Below are 14,325 nucleotides of genomic sequence, written 5' to 3' on the forward strand. Positions count from 1 at the left end.
CTTTTCCTTCTCGGGCCTACTCATTTATCGGCCACCGGGCCCCGACGCTGCTTTTAGGGCTGCCCTCCCCGATGTAGTAAGCTCCCTGGCCCTCAAAACTGCCAATTTTAGCATAGTCGGGGATCTCAATCTCCATTTTGACTCCCCTTGTCCCTCGGCGGCCAGTAGTACATGTGCCGACCTGGAGGCCCTCCAACTTTCTCAATTAGTTAAACATAACACACATATTGGTGGTCACATTCTGGACCCTTTCTTTTCCTCCCTTTCATCGGTCCAAGTCCTGCCCCCTAGGCCTATGGCCTGGACAGACCACTACCTAATTGAATGTCATCTTTTGCTTGAAGGTCCTCCTGTAGCTGCCCCTACTTCTGCCATTCTCAGGCGCCCTTGGAAAAAATTGAAACTTAGCGATTTCCATCAGCTTTTGGGCGATGCCCCCTTGGCCTCATTCACCGACGTTGAATCTGGCTACGATCTATATTGCAACTGGCTGACTAATGTGTTGGACAAGCTTATTCCTGCTACTCAGACCAAACAACGGCGCTCTCATTCCAGTCCTTGGTATGACGACTCTCTTCGGCTGTTAAAAAAATCCTGCAAACAAGCCGAAAGAGCCTGGCGCAAGTCATACAACTCGATCAGCAAAACTCTGTACCTTGCAACCATCAAGCAGTACCACAGAGCTATTTGTAGGGCCCGGGCCTCCTACTTTTCTCGTGAGTTCAGTGCCAGTACCAATCCCGTTAAACTTATCTTTAAGGCACTTAAAGAGCTCACTACTTGTAGAACCTCGGCCGCGGAGATTTGTTCTTCCTCTCACTGTGAGGACTTAGCTGCCTTTTTCATTAGTAAAGTGGAAGGTATCTATCGAGCTTTCCCCAGCTCTACAGGATCTCGGCAGATTACCACCGCCACCGCTAAAACTACCATCATGCTATCCCATCTTCCGGAGCTTTCTATGGAGGAGTTTAACAAACTTGTTATTAGAGTGAAGTCGGGTTCCCCTAAAGATCCTTTGCGGCCCGCACAATTTAGAGAATCTGCCTCTCTCTGTCTTCCCCCGCTTTGTAAGCTTATTAATCTGTCCCTGTCCTCGGGTTCTGTTCCCTGTGCATGGAAACAGGCTCAGGTAATCCCTATTTTAAAAAAACCTGCTCTTGACCCTCTAAAATCTGAAAATTATCGCCCCATTTCCCTCCTCCCGTGGGCTGCCAAACTGACTGAGGCCCATGTCAATACCATCTTAGTTAACCATCTCCATTCTGCGAATATTTTAGATCCCTCGCAGAATGGCTTCAGGCCCGGTCACAGCACCGAGACTGCGCTCCTGTATATGGCTGAACATCTTCGCATGTTGGTGGATTCTGGTCATACGGCGGCACTGGTGCTCCTTGATCTAAGTGCCGCCTTCGACACTGTCTCCCACGTCATCTTACTCCAACGTCTGGTTGAGGCCGGGGTGGACAATCTGGCTCTTGAATGGTTCAGATCTTTTTTATCTGATCGCTCCTTCAGGGTCACCACCCCCCCGTTCGAATCTAAACCACATGCGATCGCCCAGGGAGTTCCGCAGGGATCGGCTCTCAGCCCCACTTTATTCAACCTTTATGTTCAGCCGCTGGCTGATGTCGCCAAGCGTGGGAACCTATCCATCGTGTCCTACGCTGACGACACTCAGCTGGCGGTTGCCATTAGTGGGGCTTCCGATCTTGAGGCTACTAAGTTCCGTGAGGGACTCATATCCGTGGCCCACTGGATGAATGACAATTTCCTGCAATTGAACGCCAAAAAAAACGAGGTGCTCATTGTGGGAAAACAAACTCATTTATGGGGCCATAACTGGTGGCCGCATGAGCTTGGTCCTACCCCTACCCCCGTCACTGAAGTCAAAAATCTTGGGGTTTGGTTTGACTCCCAACTGAGCTTTTCCGTCCACACTAAAAAGACTGCTGCATCGTGTTTTGGGATTTTGCGTCAACTTCGATCCACCTTTAAATTCTTTGACGCTCCCACCCGACAACTCATTGTGCAAGCCATGATTTTGTCTAAACTAGACTATGCCAGTTCCCTTTTTCTTGGAGTCAATCAGGCTGAACTTTCCCGGCTCCAACGCGTCCAAAACGCTGCCGCCAGGGCTCTGGTTGGCTTACCCAAATTCTGTTCAGCCAGAAAAACCATTCATAATCTCCATTGGCTTCCGGTGGCTCAGAGAATAATGTTTAAATCTCTCACTCTGACGTTTAAAATCCTCAAACACTCATCCCCTCAGATTTTGGAGCATCTCATCTCCCCTTATGTCCCAGCACGCTCTTTGAGGTCCTCTGGTCTCCATCTAGCCATAGTGCCTCGTTTCAAGAGATCCAGGATTGGCGGACGCTCTTTCAGAGTTCTTGCCGCCAAGCTATGGAATTCCTTGCCTGCCCACATACGTGCTATCGATGGGCTCCTCGCTTTTAGGAAGGCTGTCAAAACCTTTCTTTTCCCCTTAGTCCCTTAGTTCTGTTGTGTTGTGTTCATCTCACTCCTGTCCGGATCTCTGTTCTGTACCAGCGCCAGGACGCCCCTTTGCTGGGGCATCTGTGCGCTCAATAAATCCTGGTAACATAACATAACATTGTAGGGGATAAAAAGCTTTTTCTTCTCTAGATCTTGAAGATCCTTTTGCACTAGTTTTTCAAAAGTCACGATTTCTGAAGGAATCATGCTTGCAGAAGGCAGAAATGTGGAGGGTGGGCGAAAGGGTGTATTCGAGTTGATAGTAGGTGAGGGGTGTAAGTGGAAAAAGGCTTTAAGACGGATTAGCCTAAAGAATCTCAAAAGTTCCATCTGTAATTCCATGAAGTTGGGGCGGATTGTGGGTACAAAGGATTCTTTTCATAGCTCTCGTCACTGCATGCGTACAGCCTCCTCCGCTAGCCACACAACCAACCGGCTCATCACGGACCACTTTTGACGGAGTAATAAGAACCGCACCCTCACGCAGGACTAGCTGCCCATCTGCCAATGTTAAGTGCCGTGACTCGTTTTTACACCGTTCACGGGGTTAAACACCGATCGCTATTCATCTCACAATGTGCTGCTTCTTGCGATTTTGATCCATGTAGGATGCACGATCTGACTCACCCGTGCACACGTCTTCTACGAGGAAAAACACCAATTGGTTCACTGCGGTTCCGATTAATGTAAATGTGTACAAACCATTTGAAATGCTGACTGCTCAAATCCTGGTTTTTAAAAACCTTATTGTCCTTTTTCCTTCCCTGTTCTCTCCCTAAACAGGCGTATTATTAATACCAGGCAATATAACTTTGTTTAGTCCTGATGATGATCCTTTCTAATCAGAGCAATGGATCGAAACGTCGACTCTTTTAAGTAGACATACATTCAACCACTGTGTATCATTGTGTATGTTCTACTCTGGAGAACACTCCCAACACTGATTTAAAAAGTGTCCAGTTTGCTCACTTTCTTTGCCTGTGAAAATTCTCCCTCTGTATTACTTCCTTTCCTTCCACTGTGTTTCCTTCACTAGCACGGCACAGGACTGTGCCCTACTTTAAGAATTGCTGTCTTTGTATTCAATCTTATCGTTTGATTCAATTTAAAAATAAATTCCTGGTCCGGCTGGACATGGAAAAATATATAGTAACTTATTGTGTTCTGTATTTCATTTGTTTATATCTTTGAAATTGCTTAGGACCTTTGTTTCCTGGAATTATGAAGGCAGACCCCGGCACTATACGCAAAACTGAGCGTTCCTGACAATGTCAGCGGCTGGCAGCAAGCGCAGAGAGGCATGTTGAGGAGTTAGAATCGGCATTTGGGCGTTCTGTGGTCATCAGGCACATCCCAACCGCTCATCTGAGATAGCCTTGGGCTAGGGGCGCCTAGAGACTGGGCGGGCCAGGGCACAGATAGTGCTCATGAGGCATAACACTAATAGTATACGCATCGCGCAACCACTGCACCGGCCACATTCGGATCCGGTGAGGAAGTTGGTGGTGGTTGGTGCCTGGAGAAAGGCAGATGTTGGCTGCCGGGTCCCCAACTTGAACTAGACACACATACAGGGGAGATGCCGGAATAGATGCGGGGAGAGAGAGTGTAAGCCCGAGTTGACCTCCCCCCACACACACACAGAAATCCCCATATGGGACCGGGAACGTGGGTTCCCTGATCGTCGCAAGCTGCACTTATAATTCTGACGACTACTGGGTCGTGTCCTGTCCCGGGGTCTCCCTAGTGAATGCGCACTACTGCTACGGGACTCCCACATGGTTCTGCCTACGCGAACGAAGAGGATGGGATAGTCGGATACATCGCAGGCCACCCTCACTTTCACAAAACGCTCCAGCAGGCAAAAAGAGATGGAACCCGCAACGCAAACATTGGTGCCTGAAACTCAGATGGATGCAGAGCCAGAAGATGATATCAAAACAATCCTGAAGGAGGTTAAAACATGTCTCAGGGACATTGACACAAAAATAGACTCCCTGGCGAACAGACTAGACAGAGTATCGCGGAAGGTTGACAAGCACGAGGCACGCATCAAGGAGGCGGAGGCCAGGGTCTCTGATGTAGAGGACCGGCAAATAGTCTATCAAGAAACGCAGTTGCAAATGCAGAGCCTGTTGGAGTCCATGAAAGCCAAACAGGAGTACCTAGAAGGACGCTCACGCCGAAACAATGTGCGCGTGACGGGCGTGCCTGAAACAACAGTGATCCTGAATATGGAGCTCTACATGGAAGGCCTATTTAAGGATCTATTCAGCTAAGGGCTTTCGGGGATGTTCCTGGTGGAAAGGGCACAGTGTTCTCTAGCCCCGAAGCCGAGGGCCCCACCGTGCACCATATTAGCACGCATGCTCAATTATCGCGACAGGGACACCATATTGCGACTGGCTCGAGATCGTGGGGAACTCCGCTACCAAAATAATGTCATACAACTCTATCCTGACATTACACAAGCGGTACAAGCTGCAAGGCGTGAGTTCCTCTCCGCCAAAAAGATCCTCCAACAAACATGAACTAAATACGCTATGTTATATCCAGCGAAACTTCGTGTTCATGCAATGGGAAAGCAACTTTTTTTCACTGAGGCGGGCGCAGCCATGAAGTTTGCTAAATCTCATGCTCGGCAGCTGAGAGACAAGGAAGACACCGCCAGTAGCCAGCTAAGTTACGCTGACTGAACATTTACTGAATGTGTTATGTGTAACTTTAGTAATCACACCCTGCCAGCTATGTAAGGTTCCAGGGGGCTACATTATCCACTTGGCCACCCTGCACTTGTACGTTGCAGGGGTGTTAGCCGAATCCCCGCGCCCCCTATCGGGATGAGTCCCATAAGTTTTATTTGGTCTGTTTTTGTGGGGTGCATTTGGGGGTGGGCGGGGCATTTACTCAACCTAATTGGGGGGTTGGTGTAGGTGGTGGGGTGGATTTGATTGATGTTTGGAGGTTACGGGTTCAGACTCTGCAATCTCTTGGGACGATGTGGAAAATGTATGCAATGCAATGGTCATAATCTAGACTTAGTATTTATTACAGAAACCTGGGCTAATCATTCCTCCGATCCGGATCGGCTTCTGGCTCTTCCTGCTGGCTTTCAGATCAATAGGGCAGATAGAATTGATAAAAGAGGGGGCGGGCTGGCCATCATCTCTAAGGAGGAAATTCCCTAACTACGAGGTTGGGCACCTCACTGGACTGTGAACCTTTATCGTTTCAGTTACAACTCAGCCCCATTCAAGCTTGGAACGGTCTTCTGATCTATCGTCCACCTAACGCCCAAGCCCCGCTGGTAGACAAACTTAATCCTTTTCTGGAAACCAGCCTTAACTATGCTAATTACACCATCTTGGGCGACTTCGACCACAATCTAGAACTCACTGTGGATCCTAAAAACATTGATCTCATAGATACCCTGTCCTGCTTAGGGCTGGTATAACTAGTGAAAGAAAGCACACATAAGGCAGGTCATACTCTGGATGGTATATTCACATCCAACCATATGATAAATGTACAGGAGATTCTGCCGGTGCAATGGTCTGATCATAAGGCCGTCATATTTACAATCAGAGCCCTATCTCCTAACAACCAAACAAGGGCTTTGACTCACCTTCAGTAAAGCAGAGTCTAATTTAAGTAATAAACAACAAAGATGCCAATACTGAGTTCTATTCCAAACAATACTATGTTCACCAGGCTAACAACCAATAAATTATTAACCATGTGTTGGATTTAATCCGTCAATATTTATTTCTTTTTAGAAAAATTCGAAAAAACACACACAGTACAAAATGTATTTACAAATATGTGAAAACACCTAAAAGTTATTTAGGAGACAGATGTACACCACAAAAATAGACAAAAAATTATAACGCATTCGCACAAACTCTTAGATCACCTGACTCAACTCGTCTTCATATCAGACTATCACACCTTCAAACTGAAAAAACAAAACGAACATGGAACAACAAATAACATGAGAGAAATGTCATCGTCTAAATCCAGGAATTTTTCAATGTGGAAAAAGAAATTTTTCGCTTACATACTTAATATACATCGCTACTCAAAAACATAAATGCGTGCAGATATTTTCGACATAAAACCCAACAAACAAGGTCGACGCGTTTCGAACCGGACCCTTTGTCCGATTCTCATCAGGACCAAACAGAGAATCTGAAAGAGGAAAAACAAGTTCCCTTATACTCAACATAATTCAGTGTGTTATGAAGACAATGATTACACGACCACCAACAAGAGGGACTCCCTACCTGAGTGTTCAAAGCTATCGATTCAACTGGTTTGAAAAGGAGGAGGGGTGAGCGTCTGTGAACAAAGTGAACCAAAGATTAGTGTACATGATTAGTACCTATTTGTCCTTCTAGGGTCGGTTGCCAAGGGCGGAAAAATACCTGCAAAGGGGGCTAAGTGCGGGCGTGTCTCCTGGTCTAGGTGGTAGGAATATGTTCAGTTACTTGTCAACAGCGGGGTTCATAGGGCTGGAAATCAGAAACAGACCGCTTAGTGTGATGACCTAATTTACTCTGAGCATTCACGGTGTGAATTCTTGCAGGGATTTACCTTTTGAATTAAATATCCTGGCGAGGATTGTAGATGCATGTGGGGCTGCTCAGACGGAGGAATCAGTTCCGTGTTTGTTCGCCATTTTCTACAAAAGGTGGAAAACGATCATGAGTCGTGTGCAAAACATGCGTGCGAGCTACGGCATTCTAGCGAGTAACACCGTGACCTAAGGTCGTTCTAAAATGCACAACACGTACCTTTGGCGGAAGCCTTAAGGAGCTCAAAACCGAACCGCAGCTCAATGTGGCCGTGCGTTCCGAGTTACCCGAGATACTGTGAGGGACGGTTTGCAGCAGGTGGTAATATCGAGCGGTTCTATTGGTCCGTCGGAGTCCTATGATTCCCGCGGGAATTCTGGTAATTGTAGTATGTAGTTCAGCGTTCACAGCCTCCACACGGGGCAGGGAGAGTGTTCCATCAAGAACCCATTGCAGAAAGGGTGGCGGAGTGACTTAAACGGCCCGCGATATCTCCGAGAATTCATTCAGTCCATTTGTGACTGTGTCAAATCTCAGGATAAGTTGTGCTTCACGTTGGCTGAGTTTAGCTTCCATATCGCCTCCTCTTATGTCCATTTCCAGTCTAGACAACATAGTCCATTTTATATCGTTTTCTGTGTGTCCTTCCGAGGTCCAATGGCTTACCAAAGGAGCATTCGCCACTAATCTTCTTACTCTTGACTTGTGTTGGGTGATCCGCTGACGAATTTCTTGTGACGTTTTCCCGACATATAATTTCTGGCATGGGCACAGAATACCATAGACAACATTTTTAATTTTACAATTTGAGAAAGCTGAATGTTTCCAAAAGATGCCATTATGTGAAAAAACATCTCCCTCCATTGTGTTATCACAACACACGCAAGTGCGGCATTTATGATGTCCATGAATGGGCTGTAGGCCAAACATGCTCCGTAATGTGGGTGTTTCCTTTTTGGGTAGAGCTGCCCGTACCACAAAATTGGCGATACTCCTCTCTTTTTTAAAAGCAAAAAGAGGTGGTTGTTGTAGGCTGACTTCAAGGTTCTTCACCAAGTGCCAGTTTTGGTTGACAACTTTTTTGAGTTTATTGGCGTTAGGGCAAAAGGTGGTCACACAGACAATTCTTTGTAGTGATGGCTTAGCCTTTTTCTCCAGGAGGACTTCTCGTGGTGTCCACCATGCTTTCTGCATGGCATGTTTGGGAAGTTTTTTGGGGTAACCGCGTTCCATAAGGCGTTCAAGTAGATTTTGGGCATGTTCAAAGTATTCATCTTTGAACGTACAATTACGCCTAATACGTAAAAATTGGCCAAATGGAAGATTTTGACGAAGGTTCCGAGGATGATTGCTTGTGTAATGCAATGTGCGGTTACGGTCTGTTTCTTTTCTGAAGAGTGTGGTGGCTAATGTCCCTTCTGATGAATAGACTTTCACGTCCAAAAAAGTGATTTGATATTTGGCATGATTGATGGTAAACTGAATGTCTTTTGTGCGTCTATTGAGCCAGATCAAAAACTCATTAAGTTGTTCCTCACAACCACTCCAAATGAAAAAGGCGTCATCAATGTATCGCATGTAATGACTGATGCATGTTGAGAATGGGTTGTTGTTAAGGATAAATTTTGCCTCGAAAAGTCCCATGAACAGAACTGCCAGTTCCGGCGCAAAGGGGCAGCCCATGATAGTCTGATATGAAGACGAGTTGAGTCAGGTGATCTAAGAGTTTGTGCGAATGCGTTATAATTTTTTGTCTATTTTTGTGGTGTACGTCTGTCTCCTAAATAACTTTTAGGTGTTTTCACATATTTATAAATACATTTTGTACTGTGTGTGTGTTTTCGAAATTTTCTAAAAAGAAATAAATATTGACGGATTAAATCCAACACATGGTTAATAATTTATTGGTTGTTAGCCTGGTGAACATAGTATGGTTTGGAGTAGAACTTAGTAGTGGCATCTTTGTTGTTTATTACCTATCTCCTAACAAGTCAGGGAGCAAGCCTTTGAACTCATCTACTTATTGGGATTGGTCCAAGACGGACCCGGATCTCTTGCAAAATGCGTTAAACATGAATTTACCAAAAGGAAAGGCAGAAATTAATTTGGCAGCACAAAATATTACGTTGTGGATCACAGAAGCTGCCAATATAATAGCCCCTTTAAAAACCTCTACCACAAGAAGGAATAAGCCCTCTGAACCTTGGTTCTCTGATAAACTGAGGATACAGAAACAACTGTGTAGAAGGACTGAAAAGCAGTGGAGACGTAATTATGACAAGGATGCAAAAACAAAGTATGCCCAGACCATAGCTGTTTACAGAAGATTCATCGTGGAAGAAAAAAGCAACTACTTCACTAAGAAATTATTGTCTGCCACAAATTCAAGTAAAACACTTTTTGATACCTTAAAAACACTCACTAAACTCCCCATTAAAGAGAGAGCAGATAATAATATAGAACCCTGTAACGCCCTGGGCCAGGCCTTTGTTAACAAGGTGGATTCAGTATATAAAACATTTACCCAGTTTACCGCTGAACCCATTCCTCAGAGGAATATTCCTACGACGCAAGCTCCAGCCTTCCCCCCCCCCCTCCCCCATTGCTGGAACAAATCACCAAAACCAAAATGGGAACTACAGCAGGGGCCCCTTCTGATCCCTGCCCACCTAGGGTCTTCTATCTCTTCTCAGAGACCCTGGGCAAACAACTGGGGGACCTCTTCGCAGGGATAATACAGCAGGGAAAATTCCCTGACCTCTGGAAGTTGGCATCGGTTCTGCCCTTACTGAAAAAAAAACACCTGGACCCTGCTGAGCCCAATAACTATCGCCCATTTCTAGAATCCCATTCTGTGCTAAGGTTTTGGGGAAGCTACTAAACATCCAGCTTACCAGCTTTGTCTCTGCCCACGATTTGTTGGACCATTCCCAATTTGGGTTCAGAGAGGGTCATGGAACAGAAACGGCCCTCATAGCTTCTAGTGAAGAGTTAAGGAAGACCTTGGACATGGACGGAAAGGCCGCCTTGATATTATTAGATCTATTGGCGGCCTTTGACACCGTTAATCATCAAATCCTTGTCAACAGATTAGCGGCACTGGGCATCCAGGCGCCCGCCCTGACCCTACTTACATCCTATCTCACAGAGAGGTCCTTTCGAGTGGAACTGGGTGAAGCAAGCTCACAAACCTTTAATCTTCAGTGCGGCATGCCACAGGGCTCGTCGCTGAGCCCCACCTTGTTTAATTTGTACGTCGCTCCGCTGGCCACTCTGATCAGGCAGTTTGGATTGTCGGTTTTCTCTTACGCGGACGACACGCAGATTGCAGTGTCTATTCACAATAACGAAGAGGAGGTAGCTGATCGGTTTAACAGCAGCATGACCCAGGTCCATACATGGATGCAATCAAACTGCCTTAAACTTAACGGAAGCAAGACCGAGGTGCTCCTTTTGGGCACCAATCCGTTGTCCTGGTCTCGGAGATGGTGGCCTTCTGCTCTAGGGGAATGCCCTACACCGGTCACTAAGACTAAAAATCTTGGGATCATGTTCGATGGTAGACTTACCTTCGAGAGCAAAACCAACTATCTTACATCTAGCTTCTGGTCGACTCTCAAACTGATATGGAAGGTGCGACCGTTTGTGCCGCCAGAGGCAGTAAAAACGTTGGTGACTACACTCGCATTCTCAAGACTGGATTACGGAAATGGACTATATGTTGGCATTCAAATCCAATTTCTGAAAAAGATGCAACATCAGCAGAATACTGCGGCCAGTATGCTTTTGAATATTCCTAAGCTTGAGCCAGTGGCACAACATCTAGGAGCATTGCATTGGCTTCCACTTAAAAAGAGGATCGCATTCAAGACTCTTTGCATTACATTTAAGGCATAGCAGGGAAAGGGTCCTGCCTACCTTACCTCACGTCTAAAACTCTACATCCCCTCTAGGAGTCTTAGATCCGCACAATGCAGACTTCTGCAGGTGCCTAGGTTTAGACAGAAGCGATGGGGAGGAAGGAGCTTTCTGTTCTGAGCTGCCAGGTTATGGAACCTCCTCCCCCAAACTATCAAAGAATGCCCAGACCTTCTAGTATTCAGAAAAAGAGTAAAAACCTGGCTCTTTTAAGTTGACATATAGTTTTACCGTTTAGTAGTGCTGCACTCCCTGAGTCCACAGCTCCAAGACGCCTCCGGGCATTCGTTGCGCTCTACAAAATTATAAATCAAATCATGGCTGCTGCAGAGGTGGCATGTGAGCAGTGGTGCTATAATCGGAGACATATGTGTTGCCCTAGTTTGTAGATATGGTGCATATGGGAGGGCCTTTCTGAAATGACTAAGCTTGTGTGTATGACGTGGAATATTAGGGGGCTAAATGATTTTCGTAAATCCCGACTGGTGTACGCTTATCTCACCCGCAAGGCAATAGACAGATCAGACATATGCTTCCCATTACTCTAACTACTACCGGGGGGTAGCCATGCTCATCAGAAAGGGGATTCCCTGGGCTCTCCATAAACTGATACAAGATACAGAGGGGAGATATGTCATCACGCTAGGAACCATATATCATACACAATACGCCATTGTAAACATTTACGGGCATAAAACTGATGACCTTTCCTTCTTGCGGGATGTGTGGCACCAAATCCGTTCCCTGGGGGAGGTGGAGCTCATTTGGGGGGGGGGGGTTAACACTGTACTCTCGCTTGAGCTGATAAAATGGGCACATCATGCACGCATCACCCACAGGTGGCAGAGGTGCTACGAAGCACAATAGAGGATTGAGGCCTGATAGATACATGGTGAATACTGAACCCAGATAAGAAAGAAGGAACCTGTATCACACAGCACCATAATGCATGGGCCAGACTGGACTTCTGGCTCCAGTCCCCCATCGCTCACTCTTGGGCGCAATCGATCTCCCATCAGGCGAGAACCCTCTCAGACCACTCCCCAGTGACACTGGCGCTGCAGGTGTCCCTCCCCTACTGACAACCGTTTTCATGGCGACTACCTCAAAATGCTCTCCTCGGCCCTGTATTTCGAGAAGAAATCCACGGTCACATTGAGGAATATTTCACCACGAATACAGGGACACTGGCATCAATTGTGACCCTATGGGATGCGTTTAAAGCTGTCATCCGGGGACACTGCATAGCGGGCCAGACACGTGTACTACGGGACATCAAAAATAGATTAGAAAAACTGGAAAAGGAATTACAGGTGCTAGACCAGTCGTACTATGAAACTGCCTCCCCGGACACACTGGGTGAGGGGAGGCACAAACTCACTGAATATCAGGACGAAGCACACAGGGAAGTGAAATTTCTCCATAAGCACACAATAGCGTGCCGGTATGGCGAAGGTGACAGGCCAAGTAAGACTTTGGCATATCTATTGCGCCCACCCAGAGGCTCTGCATATATCACAGCGCTTCGGGCCTCAGATGGTTCCACTGTCCACTCGCCACCAGCTATCCTAGATCATATGCGAGATTATTACTCTCAGCTCTATACATCGCAGGTAGCCTCTTCAGCCTCTGACCTGGAGACTTATTTCGATTAGATAGCCTTTGTGTGGTTGTAACGAGGACACAGAGAATACCTGGATGAGCCGTACACGATTGCAGACATCAAACGGGTGATAGGAAGCCATAAGGCAGATAAAGCACCAGGACCGGACGGTCTAGGCGCTCAATTTTATAAGGAATTTGCGGATGAACTTGCTCCTATGCTGTTAACAGTCTATCAGGAGGCTTTGGAGACTGGGTTCTGCCAAGCTCAATGAGAAAGGCTGTCATAATACCATTACTTAAGCCGGACAAGGATCCTGCACTTTGCGAGTCTTATCGTCCGCTATCTCTAATTAATACAGATGTTAAAATTTACGCCAAATTGCTGGCCACTAGAATACAGCCTCTGCTTCCCAAAGCGGTACTCCCGGATCAATCGGTTTTTGTCCCAGATTGATCTACCACCCATAATCTCAGGACCACATTAGGACTACTCAATTATCTTGATCCAGATCTTCCGGCACTGGTGGCTCTACTTGATGCCTCCAAGGCATTTGATTCCTTGGAGTGGAGCTTCCTCTTTCGATTACTTGGACGCATGGGATTTAGCATGCACTTTATTAAGCAGGTTCAGCTGCTTTACTCTGGTCCATCAGCTCGGATCCGAGTAAATGGACAGGTCTCTGAGCCAATACATATCACTAGAGGCACCAGGCAGGGGTGTCCTTTATCTCCCCTGCTTTTCGTGATTGCGACTGAACCTCTTGCGGCGCGATTGCGCCCGCATCACACACACAGGGCAATTGTCTTTACTTCCCGGGCGCTTACAGTGTCTCTATAAGCTGATGATGTGGCCTTGTACATGGTATGCCCCGAAGAGAATTTGGCACCCATGCGGAGGGAGATGGCGCGTTATGGTGCACTCTCTGGGCTGCACACAAATTGGGGCAAATCGGTGCTGTTCCCACTCAACATCTACCTGGCAATCTCCCACTGAATATCCGCTTATATGGGCCTCCGGCCCAGTACGGTATCTGGGTATCTGGCTCAGCCCCGACCTCCACTCACTATGGAGCGAAAACTATGGTAGGGCAATATCTTGGATAGAGGACAAAATCAAAAGCTGGAGACACCTTCCGCTATCTCTGGTGGGGCGCCTTGCAGTTATAAAAATGTTGATCCTGCCAAAGCTCCTTTATCTCTTTGTTAACCTACCCATTCCACTGCCTCAATTTTTTTTTAGGCGATTAAGCTCACTAATGATTGAACTGACATGGGCGGGTAAACAGGCGCGCATTCCCTGGGAGGTACTCACGCTGCCCCAGGAGCAGGGAAGCATAGCGGCCCCTGACTTTCGGCTATATGCGTATAGCACGCAGGATCAGTTTCTACAGTTCTGATTACACCCAACGCCATTTCAGCCGCTTGTGGCGATCGAATTGGACAGAGTGGCCCCTACCCCTTTATCGACTGTGCTGTTTCACCCCTACAAGAGACCCAGGGCTGAGGTAGACACGGTACAGACACTAAGATGGGTGTGGGATGGGCTGCGCACCCGTGCGGGATTGAAAACATTGTATGCGTCATCCATGCCTTTACAGCAGAATCCATCGCTTCCTCCTTTATCTGACCGGGGAGCATGTGCCAGACTGGCGGTTCATGGGCTGAAAACTGGGGGGGATCTATACCCAGATGACACTTTCCTGTCCCTACAACACATGTGTGAGCAAGACCC

Source organism: Lissotriton helveticus, chromosome 6, assembly GCF_964261635.1.
Source record: "Lissotriton helveticus chromosome 6, aLisHel1.1, whole genome shotgun sequence".
Classification (NCBI taxonomy): Eukaryota; Metazoa; Chordata; class Amphibia; order Caudata; family Salamandridae; genus Lissotriton; species Lissotriton helveticus.